The following is an 18,300-nucleotide window of genomic DNA, read 5'->3' on the forward strand; positions in this document are numbered from 1 at the left end:
ATAACTGCCAAACAAGCGATGACAATCAACCCCTCCTTACTGTGTTGGTGATTAAGGTACGCCCGTTAATCACTACTTTAATTGAGAAATAATCTTAGGTACGCTTGTAAGATTTAATTCCCCAATTGCCTTACGTATTAGAGGAGCCATATTCTAACAAAATAACACACCACCAGGGTTATTTTAGGTTAGCCCATGTATTCCTTTGACACAAACCCAATCATGCTAGTTATCACTATTTTGAGACAATTAAACAATTATAGATTTAACGTCCCAATTGATAATAGATTATCAAATTAACTAATTATCCGGATCCAAGACAATCAATTAATTAAACAATCATAAGCACTGTAACTAGGGAATATGCAAATACTAATAAATAAAAGAAAAAGGTAAAATTAAATCGATCTCATAATTTTAGGCGAGTCAAAGCATTCGTTGCTCCTTGACTAGAAAAAGAGGTTTAGCTCATTATTGATGAAAAAATCCCATACAAGACTGCATAAATAGTTGCGACATACATTCTTCCAATTAGGGAGGAAGAAACAGTGGAAAACCGAATACTGGAAAAAAGACTACTTCTTCAAAAAAGATGATAACCCCTTATTTCTACCCTAAGTGTAACATACGTGGACTCAAAACCACTAAAGGACAAGATTGTCCAAAGCCCAAGAGAAGTCTTCTGCTACTCCCCGTACCTATTGAATTACTAATCTATTCTAATGCTTGGCTCTCATGTGCGGCGGCCCACCAGGAGAGAAACGACTCCAGCCTTTTGTGCTTCTTTTTGAATGTTGTCTTCTGCAAATTACCAAAAAGAACTTGTGTCTCCTTGTTCCAAAAATATCCTTGAAGACCTTCCATTTGAATTCTTTTCCGATGACTGTCAAATTGGCCTTGATTGTGATATTTTTGTTCTATTCCCTGAAATAAATGTAAATTACGAAAAGTGAGTAGAATCTAATAATTAATTTACATCAGGTCAGGTAATAGAGAAAATTAATAATAAAATAAATAATGAAATTGTAACCGATCAAGGGACAAATTGTTATTTTACCTTAGTTGGGATTTTTCCTAAGAGATTTTCCTTAAATGTTGACAACATAATCAGGGTTTAGTTCATTGAGCAGTACTATTGTATAGCTTAATTGGTTGTAGCTGTACTTTTGTGGAGCAGATTCCTTTGCACTTATGTACATTCATGTTCTATTAAATAAAATCCCTTTTTACGTGTGTGTGTGTTTATATATATATATATATATATATGTATGTATGTATGTATGTATAAGGCTCAAGAGAATTAAACTTACAAATGCACCCTACAAACCATTCTCCTTTTCATGTACTCCATCTATTCGTATAACTCACGATTTCCTATTATATTTATTCGACACGTACATTGGTTTTCCAACGTCATTGAACCAAGATTGTGACAAACAAACAAAAACCTTAATTTCATCAGTCATTCAAAATTCACACAAATGTTGATATCTTAGTTTCAATCCACATTTATACACACAAATACAAATGTTGGCTCTGTCATTCAATGCTGTGATTACAAGAAATACGGCCCGTAACAATCTACTTTGAATGATAAACTCTTATGAATAGGAATAAAACTAACATCTTTTGTCATAGAAATTACTTTTAAAATTTTAAGAATGCTAAGTGAAATTATTAGAAGCCTCTGAAATTATCCCTTAAGGAAAATAAGCAAGGTAGGCAACAGACATCCTGGTTACTGCGCACCACACTACGCCCCATCACACCTATATTTGGTCTTGAATTGAATGGCATTCCAAAATTGATTATCAACATTTGTAAAGATGTAGATGTACCATAACTAGATACCAACCCCAAGGCAATTGAGAATCTAAAACTCTTGGAGACCTAAAAAATCCTCATTGGTAGATCAATGCGCTGCTGATCAGGAAAAATAATTACGTGCGTAACATTTCTAAATTTCAGGTCAGGAGAAAAACTACGTGCAAATTTTCCTTTTCGATACATGTGATGAAGGCTACATGCATTTAGAAATTTCCAAGAACTCCAATAAAGTGAAAACATGTATGGTCGTATTGGGCTATTGAAAGCTGAAAGTATCATAATCTGGATAATAATTTAGGGGCAAATTCCTCATATTTCCCTTGTAGTTTAGCATTTTTTAAGATACACCCCTTATAGTTCAAAAAAGTCCACTTGTACCCTATGTGCTTTGAATTTAAGTAGGAAAACATGGAAGCAGACTTCACTAGCGGAGATTTCACTGTAAGCATTTCAATAGTGCAATTAGTTACTTGATTCTAATGGCGTTAAGACTTAATAATATTTTTCCTCTACAAATACCTCCAAATTAACATTTGCAATCTTTAAAAAGTTTCAAATCATCACTTTTAGGGTATTTGAACCTTCTATACAATAAAAAATGGTTGATATATTTTTATTATAAAGTCCAAATGTTCATCTGAGTGTATTTTCGAAAGAAAACATTATTTTAGTTTATTATCACTAGAAACAAGTAATTAATCAGTTGCACTATTGGATTGTGTAAAGTTAAATTTTCACTAGTAGAGTCTATTTCTGTCAGTTTTCCACTTAAATTAAAATCACATTGGATGTTAGTGAATATTTTTTAGTCACAAGGGGTGTGTCTTAAAAAGAGTTTAATCATAGAGGTGTGGAATTAGCCCATAATCTAATTTTCCTAAAGAAGGATTTTGGCTAAAAATAAGATGAGAGAGAAATAATGCAAGAAACCGATAAAAGAAATCAAGCGATCGATGTTTACCAAGACGATGTTTCTTCTCATTTGTGAAAAAAATTCCGAACTTATCAACTTTTGATGTTTGGAAAAAAAAAACACAAAAGATTATCCATGATTTATCGACTCGAAAAGAAATAAGACATGTAGCATACTTCGAAGAATTATTTCTAGGTTTTTCTTGTTTATGAAATTCAATTAGATTTCAATGGCACATTAATGAGTTATCTTAAAATACAAGTATATAAATGGAATATGCGGCAATCACAATAGTAGAAGAAATATTTAGGCAATCACACAGTGTTTTGTGTCCTTTGAATTGCGGACCACTTCAGGAACATTCCCGCTGTGGAACATTGATATGCATAGATTGGTTTTATTAATTAATTTATTCTAAAAGTATATTCAAAATTGCAAAATACTTCATTGAAGTTGTCTATGGAGTTCACCGGAATCCATGGAGAAGGGAAAGCGGCAGAGATTATTTAGAGGGTATACCCAACATCCAAATTTCCTACAAACAATTTCCATATGTGCATAAGGAAACTCAATAATTTAGAAAAGCTTTGAAATCGAAATGTTTTTTAATTTAACAAATTACAGTACTTAAATTTGGAAAAAATTATTATGATGGCGTGGCATTTCCTACTTTGACATCTACAAAAGTGGTGATACACCAGTGATCTAAAAATCAGTGATACATCTCATCACTCTCCATTTTAATGCCTTACAAAGCTTTTGCATAAACTGCAACTCAAAAAAAAAAAAAAAAAAAAAGGAAACGAAGGAGGGGGAATTTTCTACAATTTCATCTTGAAGGAGGGCAATGGTTTGGGATGAAACTGAAATTAAAAATATGTCTTATAGTTGCCTGCATTTTTTTTTGTTTGGGTTTGTGTGTTGGGTGTGTGTGTGTGTGGGTGTGTGTGTGGGGGGGGGGGGGGGGGGGGGGCGCATATAGTTGCCTGAATTGTTAATGCTATCTATGAATCGTAGTTTTAATTGCACATTTTGCGTGTACTTCTTGGATAATTTGTTTGCACTTGGTGAGGGCTGCTGACAATAGTTCCTAGGTCCTCCTGTAACTTGTTGAGAATGCCATTATGGAAGAGTTTAGAATTTGGTACTTTTCCAGTTGCTTCCATAGGCTGCTAGCACAGAAGATGATCTAGTCTTTGCATTTGGAATCTGCCAAGAAGGGTGGCCTTTGTGATGAAGACTGCACCCCGTAGAGAATCTTTTTCTAATCCCATTTCCAGATTCTGAAGAAGCTTGAACCTGGTCACAATTACGTAGCAGATGAAAATATGAGAATAATATCTACAAGAGATGTCTAAAATGGTAGATACCGATCCAGCATCATCTACTCTCTCTCCACTCGTGTTCCTTATTATTTTCAAAATGCAATTGTCTACACCAACCCGAAACTAATTCAAACTGCTAAGACTAATAGCAATAAAGTAGTTAAAAGCTCAGGAGGATTCAAAACTAGGTTTAGCTTGACACTGATTAATTGGATTACTAGTTTTGTTTTTGTTATGACTAAGTTCACTTCTGCTAAGCATACGTACGGAAGAATGTCAGATTTTTTGCAACATGTCCAAAAGTACAAATAAGGTTGTATTGGCAATGTCAAGTTGAAAATGAGAGATCAAATGGAATAAGTAGGATGTCCTGAATGCAAAGAAAAGATTAAAGAAAGGATCACTCCTGTTCTATTCTTTCTCACTCTTTTCATTTGGCCCCATATCACGACTAGGTTTAGGCACAAGATGTGTTAGGTCTGACCCTAAAAAATTGACGAAAGGATTTTTGATAACTCCAAAAGACAAATAACAACGCCAAAATAAATAAAATAGGAACACAAGAATTTACGCAGTTCGGTTAAATTGACCAACGTCCACGGGGAGAGAAGTATCAATATTTTACTATGAAGAAAAAAGTACAAAAATGTCTTAGGAAAAGATTTCTAGGTCTAAAACATCTAATACTTAAAACACAAGAGAACCCAAGATATTTAACTAACCAAAAGGTTTAATGATCCAAAAGTCAAAATAACCCACTAAAACTCTTTTGGTTTGGTGTGCTTAATCCCATCACAGGCTCACTATATTTATAGGCAATTAAGGGACAAGTTCTCTTATAGAAAAGGAGACGTGAGACAAAGCCACTTTAACAATTCTCCACCTTAGCATGTCCCAATATCAACAATAGCAAATCTACTCCACCTTCTCCACATAAGCCCCAATGGGCCTAAATCACTAACAACGAGTAACAACCAAGTTCAAGCATTGCTTGAAATTTCATGGGTCACCTCCTTGTCACGCACTTAAAAAGAAATATATAGCACCAATATTATTCTAAACCATTTGAGTAGAAAAAACAGTTCAAACAAAGACCAAAGAAGCTGAGTTAGCCAACAGACTTCCTGGTCAATACACGCCACTCTACGCCCCATCAAACCTACTTAGGTCTTGAATTAAAGGTCACTCCAAAATTGCTTATCAACATTCGTAAAGATCTCAAACTCTTGGAGAATCCATGGAGAAGGTAAAGCGGTGGAAGTGATTTAGAAGGTATACCCAAAATCCAAATTTTCCTACAAGCACTTTCCATATGTGCACAAAAGAAAACTCAATGATTTAGAAAAGTTTCTATATCCAATTTTGAATGTCTATTCAGCTTTCGCATAAAATGTAACCCCCCCTCCCCCCCCCCCCCCCCCCCCCCCCCCCAAAAAAAAAAAGGAGGACGAATTTTCTACAATTTCTTCTTGACGGAGGCAGTGGTTTAGGATGAAACTGAAAAACAATAGTTGCATGAATTGTTAATGCTATCTATGTATCATTGTTTTTGTTGCACATTTTGGGTGTACTTCTTGGATAGTTGTTTTGGCATTTGGTGCTTTTCCAGTTGTTTCCACAAGCTGCTTGCAGAGAAGATCATCTAGTCTATACATGTGGAATCTGCTAAGGAGAATGGTGGCCTTTGTGATCAAGACAGCATCACATAGAGAATGTTTTTCTAACCCAATTTCCAGATTCTGAAGAAGCTTGAACCTGGTCAGAAATATATAGCAGTTGAAAAAAGGAGAATATTATCTACCATAGATGTCTAAAGCAGTAGATACCGATCCAGTACAATCTACTCTCCCTTCACTCGTATGTCGTATCCCTTTCTATCTTCGAATTGCAACATCAAACCGCTAAGATTAAAAGCAATATTGTAGTTAAAAGCTCAGAAGCATTCAAAACTAGATTTAGCTTTATAGTAATTAATTAGATTACTTTATTTTTTGGGGTAATGGCTAGGCTATATGCACACATATGTATGGGAAGAATGCCAGATTTTTTAAAATATGTCCAAAAGTACAAATAAGGGAGCAATGGCAGCATCAAGTTGAAAATGACAGATCAAAGGGAATAAATAGGAAGCACTCAATGCAAAAGAAAAGATTGAAGAAAGGTGACCACTTAAGTTCTAGTGTTTAGCATTCTTTTCATTTGGCCCCATATCACGACTAGGTTCATTCAGGTACAAGATGAGGGCTTACTTAGCTTATTGAACGAAAAGCACTTGGAAAAAAATAAAATGCTATCAATGCACTGATCACATATACAAATCATCAAGAAAGAAGCTCTATAAATAGCAGCATCGAAGCTGATCAAAAGCATAGGATGAATTAACAAAGCATCAGATGTCCTCTAGAGTTCCCTCAGAACACTTCACTGGGGGGGACATGTTTCTTTCTTTGACTCATTTAGGGCCAAAGAACTTTGCCTACTGAAGTGTTTGGGGGAACTCCTGAGTCCATTTGATATGTAATGAATAAGATTCCAGATTTTTGTTGTTGTCTTCAAATTTCTTCCTAGCTTGTGAGCTTGAGCGAGCATTAGGATTGCGAAAAGTAGTTATTCAAGCTAGTTGCTTATATGTTTTCTTGCAGTTTCTTTTGAGTTTACTTATGTAGTTATATGCCTTCTTTCTTGGTAGAGATGAGTTGCATGAAGCAAACTACATAAAGAAAAGAATAAGGAACTTCAATTAGCAAATGCCCTGTAAATTACTAGTTCAAATTACTTATAGCCTATGTTCATTGTTAGTTTCATGCTGGTATTATATAACATGTCTAGTTTCTAGCTAATGCTTTAGATGAATTAGGATGGCCTTCGGAGATAATATCCAAAAAGAAACGGAGGAAAAATACGTAAAATTGTTTCTGTACTGTGCAACAACTACCATCGGTTTGAAGCTTATGTAGAGTTTGTTGGAACTATAAGAAGTCTCAGTTACTGTTGCTCAAAAATCAAGATAAAAAGTGTTTTTCTTTTGTTGCAATTCCTTTCATTTTGTCTTACAAATCCAATCCCCCCTCCTCCCAAAGGTTTCATAGGAATATTGGCAAGGTTACAATAGCAATATGAAGTAAAAAGGGAATTGCATGATTTATAATGGTGGTTAAGAGTACAGATACTCAAAGCATGTTGCAGCTTTAACGTTTCCATTAGTTGTACATGCTAAATAGTGCATACTGCCATCTACAAAATGTTTTTGTGCATAGATTTTCATAAATTTGTATAAATGGTTTAACAAATAGGTAAGTAAAACTACATAATCACTTTTTAAAGATAAAAGTCGTGTACTTTTATTTTCAATTATGTAGTTTGATTTCATGATGCATGACTAAGGTTAGTAGTGTTATAATATTTACATCCGTATGTTGGTTGCCTAATGATAATATCTATATTTTTCTCCAAAATCGAACCTCATTTGATATACCGCGCAAAATAAGTTTCTTACTTCAGGTAAAGGAAACTGTTATGGATTTTACCGTGCCTCATAAGTTGGACGATTTGACAAGCGAGGAATCGGTCTTTATGAACCAAAGTTTCAGGCATAAAGGTTGCATACATGGAATAACATCAAAGGGATTATTTTCATTCAAATGGAAGTCCGGATACCAGTTCCAATTTCATGGCAATGTTTCCAGGCCTCTCGCTATAAACTTAACGTGGATTATTTTCTATAGGTGATCAGGGTTCTCTGGCAGAGGAAGCATTATTCGTGATATTTAGGCAATTTTATTGATGGATTGACATAGAAGCAGGGACCCCTTCCCTACCAGAGGGTTTGAACCGAAGCTCTGTCTTGATCGACAACTCCGGCCAGCGCTCGTTCAAATGGACTGGAAGATTGTGATCAGCTTAGTTTGCAATACAGTAAGAATTCCATGGAAAATTCGTCTTTGTGTAACTCAGGAAATTAAGAAGTTCGCCTCGCATGAAATTTTTTCTATTAAACATGCGTAGCAGCAAGTTAGAAGTCTTGATCTAAAGTTGGAACTCTAGAAATTAGAAATTTTGATTAAGAGCAAAATGCACTTTATCCCCCTGTAGTTTAGCGCTTTTTCACATAACCCCTGTGATTTCAAAAGTTATACATAATCCCCTTATAATTGGAATTAAAGTGGCAATATGACGAAATTTACATTTCATAACGGAGTCAAATAAAATGTCAAAAATAATTATTAAATTTCACTTATAATAAAGTTAAAATGGTTGTTAATTACAAAAAGACATATCCAAATATACTTGTGTATTATCTACTTGATTATAAATTTGATAATAATAATTTTGAAAAATAGATATATATATCTATCAATTTCGCACGTCACAAAGTTGTAATGTTATCAGTCTTGTTTATATTTCTTCACCTTTGTTCTATTTCTTAGAATATTACCTTCTCTTGTAAATTCTAATATGAATGCTTCTACTGCTCTTGTTATCATATTATTTGAATCATTATCAGAGAATATGGTGTTTTTAATTTCAATACTAAGATGCTTCCAAAACCTGAGTGTACTATTAACAAGTGTTTTTTCAATAAATCTTTTAGTTGTATTATAATCCATTTCATAAATGGCTGCAACTAATCTTAAAGCTGTTTCCCATTTATCTATAGCTTCTCCAGTATTTAAAGACACAGTCTACATCCAGATACATTCCAAAAGGTTTGTATTGCTTCGGGTCTCAATTTTTCTAATGGAGTAAATCCTTTCGAATCTACATTTTTTCCTAAAGAATGGACCGCAGCATATCCTCTAGCAGGTCTATTAAAGCTATTATTAACATATCTAGGGAAGCGGCAGCAACACTATAAATAAAAAGGCAGCAATAGACTAGGGGATCTTCTGTCTTGGACTTGTCTCTTTGTTCTTTTCTTCTTTTTCCTTTTGAACGCAAGTAGCAAATAGGAGCCGACATCTTTTACTACTTCCTCAATCGACAAAAACTCGATGAAAACTCTGAATTGCTTCATGATTATGCGGCAAGGCTAGTTCTTTTATCTAGTTGAGGAATAAATCAAGGATTGGAGCACCATAACTGTGAGATCGTTTTAATTGTTTTATTTCTAATTTATATGTTCATGGGTATTTAATTATTCTCTATTTTTCCCTGAGTTGTTATTGTTTAGATTTATTGGATAATTAGGCCTGTTATTCAATTGTCTAAATAATTGATAGCCAATTAGGATGTTGGCGCGTCGCCTTTAAGCATCTTGATTAGTGGCAAACGAGACAATTTCACCGCCTCGCAAGCGGTTTAATTTGGATCGTGGGGATAATTAATCTAGCCTAAATAAACCCGCATGTGTGTTTGTCATCTAGAATTGGGTCTTTCTAATTCCTAATGCTGTGGCTACATTAAATCCTGTGAGCGTTTCTGGGGTTGTCTAGTCACAAGAGGGTAGTTTATGAGCATCTCTTGACTACCATAAAATTAAGGAAAGATTGGTGGTTGGGCGCGTCGCTTGACCACTATAACCAGTTTATTCGTGAGTATATGAATTGTCCCATGTATCTGTGATCAGTTGTGTGCTTCGGTGCCAAGATTAATTCCTTGACTAGATTGTTTTGATTAATTGTTATTTGTGTGATTTGGTTCCTGCTATCTTACTCAACTTTAAATTTCAGTTTTTATTCCTTTTTAATTAGTTGGTACTACTGCTAAAAAACCCCCCCATTTTCCTGTGTGATTTGCCTACCTGTTCCCTGAGGAGACGACCCTATTCACCACTATACTCATTCAGTTTTGGTAGTAGGTCTAATATAAATTTTATTTTTGGTGGTTTGACACCTACCAAATTTTGGCGCCGCTGCCGGGGAACTGGTGTTTTAAGTGACTTATTGCACAAGTTTTAGTTTATATTTTTATTATTATTTTTTTTATTATTATTATTTTTTATTTATTTTATGCCTCGATCTTCTCGTACAGGAGAATTAGAATTTGATCCAGAGATTGAGAAGACTGCAAGAAGGTTGACCAAGGAGGCAAAGTTGCGTAAGCAACAAGATTCAACGTCACCTTCAGAATTTAAGCAAGAGTTTGTTTCCAGGAATTCATCAAGTGAATCTGAAAAAGAAGAAGTGCATATCCCCCGAGTAGCAATGGCAGCCCCAAGAACTTTGAGGGAGTTGGCAACTCCTAACGTGAACCAGCAGCCATTATGCATTACATTTCCTAACACGGAAGAGGCATTTGAGCTTAAATCTGGTCTTATTCACTTACTTCCTACTTTTCGTGGTATTGCAGGTGAAGACCCACATAAACACTTGAAGGAATTTCATGTGGTGTGCTCTACAATGAAACCTCAAGGAGTCACTGAGGACCACATCAAGTTGAGAGCCTTCCCTTTCTCTTTGGCAGATAAGGCTAAAGATTGGTTATTTTACCTGCCATCTGGATCCATCACTACGTGGGAAGAATTGAAGAGAAGATTCCTCGAGAAATTTTTCCCTGCCTCTAGAGCCGCCAATATAAGGAAAGAAATATGTGGAGTTAGGCAGGCAAATGGGGAAATTCTATATGAGTACTGGGAGCGCTTTAAACAACTGTGTGCCAGCTGCCCACATCATCAAATCCCTGATCAGCTCTTAATACAATATTTCTACGAGGGATTATCACCCATGGATAGGAGCATGTTAGATGCAGCCAGTGGCGGTGCTCTGGTTAACAAGACCACAGACGAAGCCACGTTATTGATCTCCACCATGGCTGAAAATTCCCAACAATTTGGAGTGAGAGCTGATGGAGCAATACGAAGGGTCAATGAAGTGAATCACTCTGACTTAGAGGGTAAACTATCTGAGCTTACCTCCTTGGTACGTCAAATGGCAAGAGGGCAATTACAATCTGTGAAGACTTGTGGTATCTGTGCTGCTCCCGGACACATGACTGACATGTGCCCAACTCTCCAGGAGGATTCACCTGAACAAGCCAACATAGTGGAAGATTTTTCTGGACCACCTCCACGAAGGAATGATCCTTTTGCACCCACTTACAATCCAGGGTGGCGAAATCATCCTAACTTTAGTTATGCTTCAAAACCCCCTGGCTTTCAACAACATTTCCAGCCACGGCCACCAGTGCAACAACCATCCACTTCCAATTCAAACATGTCTCTTGAAGATATGGTGAAGTCACTGGCCCAAAGCACGAGTCAATTACAGCAAGAGGCTCAAAGATCTCAGCAGGAGTCTCACAGATTTCAACAAGAGACTCGTGCTAGCATTAGGAATTTGGAAGCACAGATGTCTCAATTGGCAACTTCCATGAGCAATCTGGAAAATAGTAATAGAGGAAAGTTACCATCTCAAGTAATTCCTAATCCCAAGGAGAATGCCAGTGCAATGCAATTACGGAGTGGCAAGGAGGTACAGTCTCCTAGGCGTGCCCACGCCAAAGAAGAAGAAGTGCCCAGGAAGGTGGAAGAGGAAGATGAGAAACAATCCTCTGAAGTCTCAAAGAAAGTTGACATTCCTCCTCCTTTTCCTGGCAGGTTTACAAGAGCCAAAAAGGAAGAATCTGAGCAAGAGATTTTGGACACCTTCAGGAAAGTGGAGATCAATATTCCTTTATTGGATGCTATTAGGCAATTGCCTAAATATGCTAAATTTTTGAAGGGCTTATGCACTAACCGCAATAAGTTGAGTCTGGATGACAAGGTGAAGGTGGGGGAGAATGTCTCAGCGATGTTTCAAAGGAAGTTGCCCCAGAAATGCAAGGATCCAGGTATGTTTACTATACCATGCATAATTGGCAATCAAAGAATTGAAAAAAGCATGCTTGACTTAGGTGCTTCAATAAATGTCATGCCTCTCTCAATTTTTAAAGTTTTGAATTTAGGGCCACTCAAAGAAACTAGGGTAATCATTCAACTAGCTGATAGGTCGAATGTCTACCCTGAGGGCCTAGTTGAAGATGTTCTAGTAAAGGTCAATGAATTCATTTTTCCTGTGGATTTTTACATTGTTGATATGAATGATGAATACTCTACTGATTCAGCAGTGATTCTTTTGGGTAGACCCTTCATGAGTACAGCAAGGACTAAAATAGATGTACATGAAGGGACTTTATCTGTGGAATTTGATGGAGAGAAAGTCACTTTCAATATTTTTGATGCAATGAAGCATCCTGTGGATACTGAATCTGTAAATTTTGTTGGCATGACTAACACCATTGTGCAAGAGAATTTTGAACAGAATTTCATGAGGGACAAGTTGGACTTTGTCTTACAACAAGGCAAGACCAATTTGGAAGTGGACGACATGGAGGAGGAGGAAGTCAAAGAAGCTATCATGTCCTTACATTCACTACATCCGCTTCCAGGCAGGTTTGAAAATTCTTTTTTACCATTACCCACTTCTAATGAAAGAATTCTACCTTCTGTTCAACAGGCACCTAATGTGGAATTGAAGGAACTGCCCGAGCATTTGAAATATGCTTACTTGGGAGATAACAAGACTTTGCCTGTAATCATTGCCAATGATTTAACTGCGTTGCAAGAAGAGAGGCTCTTACGGGTCTTACGGGAATTTAAACCAGCAATTGGATGGACGTTAGCAGACATCAAAGGCATCAATCCATCCATTTGCATGCATCACATCCTTTTGGAGTCGGACGTAAAACCCGTGAGAGAGCATCAACGCAAGCTCAATCCTGCAATGAAGGAGGTGGTGATGAAGGAGATTCTCAAGCTCTTAGAATTAGGAATTATTTTTCCTATTTCTGACAGCCAGTGGGTGAGTCCAGTCCATGTTGTTCCCAAGAAAACTGGAATCACGTTGGTGAAAAATGAAAAGAATGAGTTAGTGCCAATGAGATTGCAAAATGGGTGGAGAATGTGCATTGACTTTAGGAAGTTAAATGCCGCAACTCGGAAAGACCACTTTCCACTCCCATTTATTGATGAAATGCTTGAGAGGTTGGCAGGTAAGTGTTTCTTTTGCTTTTTAGATGGTTACTCTGGATATTATCAAATTATTGTTGCTCAAGAGGACCAACATAAAACTACTTTTACCTGCCCTTTTGGAACTTTTGCATATCGCCGTATGCCTTTTGGTTTGTGTAATGCTCCTGGAACATTTCAAAGATGCATGATGAGTATTTTCTCTGATATGATTGATAATTGCATTGAAATTTTCATGGATGATTTTACAGTATACGGTGATTCTTTTGATCAGTGCCTAGACCATTTAACAAAGGTTTTGAAAAGATGCATTGAAACAAACTTGGTTCTTAATTATGAAAAATGTCATTTCATGGTTAAGGAAGGCATAGTTTTGGGCCATGTTGTTTCATCAAGGGGTATTGAGGTAGATAAGGCTAAAATTGATTTGATCACTAGTCTACCTTACCCTACTAATGTCAAGGATATTCGTAGTTTTCTAGGCCATGCAGGTTTTTACAGGCGTTTCATAAAAGATTTTTCAAAAATTGCTCAACCATTGTCTCGCCTGCTTCAAAAGGAGGTGCCATTCAACTTTGGAGATGATTGCAAATTGTCCTTTGACACACTCAAGGGTATGTTGACCACGGCACCAATCATCCAACCCCCAGACTGGAAGCTATCCTTTGAGCTCATGTGTGACGCCAGTCAGTATGCCGTAGGAGCTGTGCTTGGACAGCGGAGTGGGAAGTGTAGTCATGTGATATACTATGCGTCAAAAACATTGACACCAGCTCAATGCAACTACACCACCACGGAGAAGGAGCTTCTAGCCATTGTTTTCGCTTTTGAGAAATTTAGATCATATCTATTGGGGTCAAAAGTAACGGTTTACTCTGATCATGCAGCTTTGAAGTATCTCTTGTCAAAAAAGGAGTCCAAGCCAAGACTCATTCGTTGGGTGCTCTTGCTGCAAGAATTTGACTGGGAGATCAAGGATCGGAGAGGGGTGGATAATTCAGTAGCTGACCATTTGAGTAGGTTGATAAGAGAAGAGGAAGCAGTTCCCATATCTGAGGTATTTCCTGATGAACATCTTTTCTATCTCAAAGGTAAGGAACCTTGGTATGCAGATATTGTGAACTTTTTGGTCAGTCATAAATTCCCTATTGGCATGAGTAAGAGTAAGAGAGATAAGATAGTCCATGATTCTCGATACTATATTTGGGACGAGCCATATCTGTGGAAAATAGGCTCTGATCAAATTATTCGTAGATGTGTACCTGAAAGTGAAACTCCTTCTATCCTTGCTCATTGTCATAATTATGCATGTGGTGGCCATTTTGGACCTAAGAGAACTGCTAGAAAAATCCTTGATTGTGGCTTTTATTGGGAAACATTGTTTCGTGATGCTTATGCATTTTGTAAAAGCTGTGAAAAATGTCAAAAATTTGGAAGTTTGTCTCATAGGGATGAAATGCCTCAAGTGCCTATGTTATTTTGTGAAGTGTTTGATGTTTGGGGTATGGACTTTATGGGACCTTTTCCTAGCTCTTTTGGATTTTTGTATATTCTGTTAGCAGTTGACTATGTATCGAAATGGGTAGAAGCAAAGGCTACCCGGACTAATGATTCTCAAGTTGTTGTAGGATTTCTCAAATCCCACATTTTTAGTAGGTTCGGGGTGCCGAGAGCCATCATCAGTGATCAAGGTACCCATTTCTGCAATCGCACCATTGCATCTCTCATGAGAAAATATGGAGTGCACCATCGTGTGAGTACAACATATCACCCTCAGACCAATGGGCAAGCTGAAGTCTCCAACCGAGAGATCAAGAGCATATTGGAGAAAACGGTTAACCCCAACCGTAAGGATTGGAGCTTGCGATTGGATGATGCTTTGTGGGCATATCGAACCGCGTATAAAACGCCCATTGGAATGTCTCCATATAGGTTGGTGTTTGGTAAGATGTGTCATTTACCTGTGGCTATTGAGCATCGTGCATTCTGGGCAGTCAAGCAATGCAATTTGCATGCGGATAGAGATGGCAAAGAAAGAAAGCTCCAACTCCAGGAGTTAGAGGAAATTCGTCTTGAAGCATATGACAATGCACGTTTGTACAAAGAGCGTACCAAGCAGTTTCATGACCGCCTATTGCGTGCGAAACACTTTTTCCCAGGACAAAAGGTACTCTTGTTCAATTCACGGTTGAAATTCATGCCAGGTAAGTTAAAATCTCGTTGGATTGGACCATATGTGGTAGTCAATGTTTTTCCCAATGGTGTGGTTGAAATCCAGGGTTTAGAGACTAATAAGAGTTTTACAGTTAATGGTCATCGTTTAAAACCGTTTGTTGATGTTTCAGACATTGGCACTTTGGAAGAGGTATACTTGATAGATCCTATCTATGCCTAATTGCTCACTGTGGAGTCGTCTAGCCAAAGACGTTAAAGAAAGGCGCTTCTTGGGAGGCAACCCAAGGCCTCCAATTTTTGTTATAGTTCTCTTTCATTTTTCGTTGATTTTGGGTTGTTTTGTTTCATTGCAAGTGTTTTTTTTGGTGTTGGGCAGGAGACTTGGATTTACAAGGCATGCCCACGCCCTATAAGTGACTCCATGAAAAGCGTAGAAATGCTTGGGCAGAAGACTCTGCCTTATAAGGCGTGGGCACGCCTTACAGCAACTCTGGTCCACTCTGGGGACACAGGCTTGGATTGAAGACTTCCGCTTCCATCTGAAGCAACGCTACACCACACTACCGTCGGAGGCTCCACGCTGCCAGTCCCTGACACCTCCTCTACCATGGTGTTTTGCTGCAGTTTTTATTCATTCAGGGAAGTTTTTGCTCCTTTCACTTGACTTCAACTTTTCGTTCTTACATTGAGGACAATGCAGACTTTAGGTGTGGGGGGAGTAGTCTAGCTTTTCCTTCTTACTGCTTTTCCTTCTTCCTTAAAAAAAAACAAAAACAAAAAAAACAAAAAAAAACAAAACCTTTACCATGCCTTTTGGATTTTTGTGGTTAGCCTTGATAAGCAATGGCTTGATTTTCAAATTTAACTATTGTTATGGTTTTAGATGATAATATGTTAAGTATGATATGGTAAAATTTTAGGATGACTCTCTGGTAAATATTTGAGATTTTGTGACTCTTGCAATTTCTTTTGGTTAACTTTTCTAGGCATTGTAAATATTTTTCTGATATTTTTGTGTGAACTGGTTCAACTATTAATCTTAGTTCTCCATGTTAAGGAAATGAAGTAGGCTTGCATGGTTTTAATTTTACTTGGGTGTTTATTTGTGAATAACATTCGGCTATACTCCACTGGTTATCATTGACTAGTAACCGGGGGTCTTCACCTAAAGTGTCGATTTTCGCGTCAAAAAGCAGCGATAACTATGAGTATGTGGTCTTTAAGCGGTTTAAGTTGAGTAACCGGGCTCCTTCATTGAAGAGATGTCGGAGTTCGCGTCAAAAGACTTGAATGGCTCAAGACTAAGCACTTCCTTTAAGGAAAAAAGGGAAAAGAAACAGAAAAAAAAAAAGAAAATGAAAAAAAAAAAATTGGTATACGAGCATGAAAGTATGCGAATAATTGTATTGCCTGCGGATCCATGAGTCTTTATGTTGAGATTTTGCTTAATGGTTGGACCAGTTATTAAAGAATGTTGGTTGGATATTTTCTATTCTTAGATTGGTTAGTCTGGATTTGAAAGAGTCATTGGTTTTAAAAGCTAGTTGGAGAGTTATCCCGTAAAATTTGTCATCAGTACTTGACAGTTATCTAAATCATACATTGGCAATAGTTGCTTTGATTAATAGCCATTGTTTTGAATTCAACTGCTGCAAAATGTTTGCTCGCTTGGTTGTGTATTTAAAGTTTGAAATGCTTGAGGACAAGCATTGTCTTGGTGTGGGGGAATTTGATAGGGATATAATTATGCATTTTATTTGTGGTTATTTGGTCTTAATTTTGGCAGTATAGTATGCAAAGTATTGGATTTCTGCTCATAATTAGTATTGGTGTTAATTACAGGCAATTAGTGTTGAAAGTGACAAAAGGGAGGCAAAATCCAGAAGACTCTTGCTTCTAAGGCGTGCCCACGCCAGACAACACAGAGCTGCGTGAAAAAGTCGGATCGCGGGCCCAATCCCTGGAACAACCATTCTGATTGGAAGATACCTTTTTACCATGCGTGAGATCAGGAAACCTTAAAAACAAGAAGTCGTTTGGCAACAAACAATTAAGAAAGTAAGAAAAAGGAATCCTTTTGGGAAACACAGGAAAATTGGAAACCAATTGGAATTGGAAAGCAAGTGCTGCGAAGACCTTTAAGTAGCAGAGGAAATAGAATTCGAAGAGGACTTTTGGCAACAATCCAATGAGGGAAATAAGGAAACAATCCTTGTGGGAAACAAATTCCAATTCAACAAGCAAAGGGAAGCGGCAGCAACACTATAAATAAAAAGGCAGCAATAGACTAGGGGATCTTCTGTCTTGGACTTGTCTCTTTGTTCTTTTCTTCTTTTTCCTTTTGAACGCAAGTAGCAAATAGGAGCCGACATCTTTTACTACTTCCTCAATCGACAAAAACTCGATGAAAACTCTGAATTGCTTCATGATTATGCGGCAAGGCTAGTTCTTTTATCTAGTTGAGGAATAAATCAAGGATTGGAGCACCATAACTGTGAGATCGTTTTAATTGTTTTATTTCTAATTTATATGTTCATGGGTATTTAATTATTCTCTATTTTTCCCTGAGTTATTATTGTTTAGATTTATTGGATAATTAGGCCTGTTATTCAATTGTCTAAATAATTGATAGCCAATTAGGATGTTGGCGCGTCGCCTTTAAGCATCTTGATTAGTGGCAAACGAGACAATTTCACCGCCTCGCAAGCGGTTTAATTTGGATCGTGGGGATAATTAATCTAGCCTAAATAAACCCGCATGTGTGTTTGTCATCTAGAATTGGGTCTTTCTAATTCCTAATGCTGTGGCTACATTAAATCCTGTGAGCGTTTCTGGGGTTGTCTAGTCACAAGAGGGTAGTTTATGAGCGTCTCTTGACTACCATAAAATTAAGGAAAGATTGGTGGTTGGGCGCGTCGCTTGACCACTATAACCAGTTTATTCGTGAGTATATGAATTGTCCCATGTATCTGTGATCAGTTGTGTGCTTCGGTGCCAAGATTAATTCCTTGACTAGATTGTTTTGATTAATTGTTATTTGTGTGATTTGGTTCCTGCTATCTTACTCAACTTTAAATTTCAGTTTTTATTCCTTTTTAATTAGTTGGTACTACTGC

At 37.1% G+C, this 18,300-nt stretch overlaps 1 non-coding gene across 1 annotated transcript; it reads right to left on the minus strand.

The window, feature by feature from the left end:
* Positions 1-10,574: 10,574 nt before the first annotated feature.
* On the minus strand, positions 10,575-10,681 carry LOC113709178 (small nucleolar RNA R71). Its single transcript, XR_003452599.1, has one exon. It is a non-coding gene; the product is annotated as a small nucleolar RNA R71 (small nucleolar RNA).
* Between the last annotated feature and the right edge of the window lie 7,619 nt (positions 10,682-18,300).

This window comes from Coffea arabica, chromosome 9c (genome assembly GCF_036785885.1).
Source record: "Coffea arabica cultivar ET-39 chromosome 9c, Coffea Arabica ET-39 HiFi, whole genome shotgun sequence".
Lineage (NCBI taxonomy): Eukaryota > Viridiplantae > Streptophyta > Magnoliopsida > Gentianales > Rubiaceae > Coffea > Coffea arabica.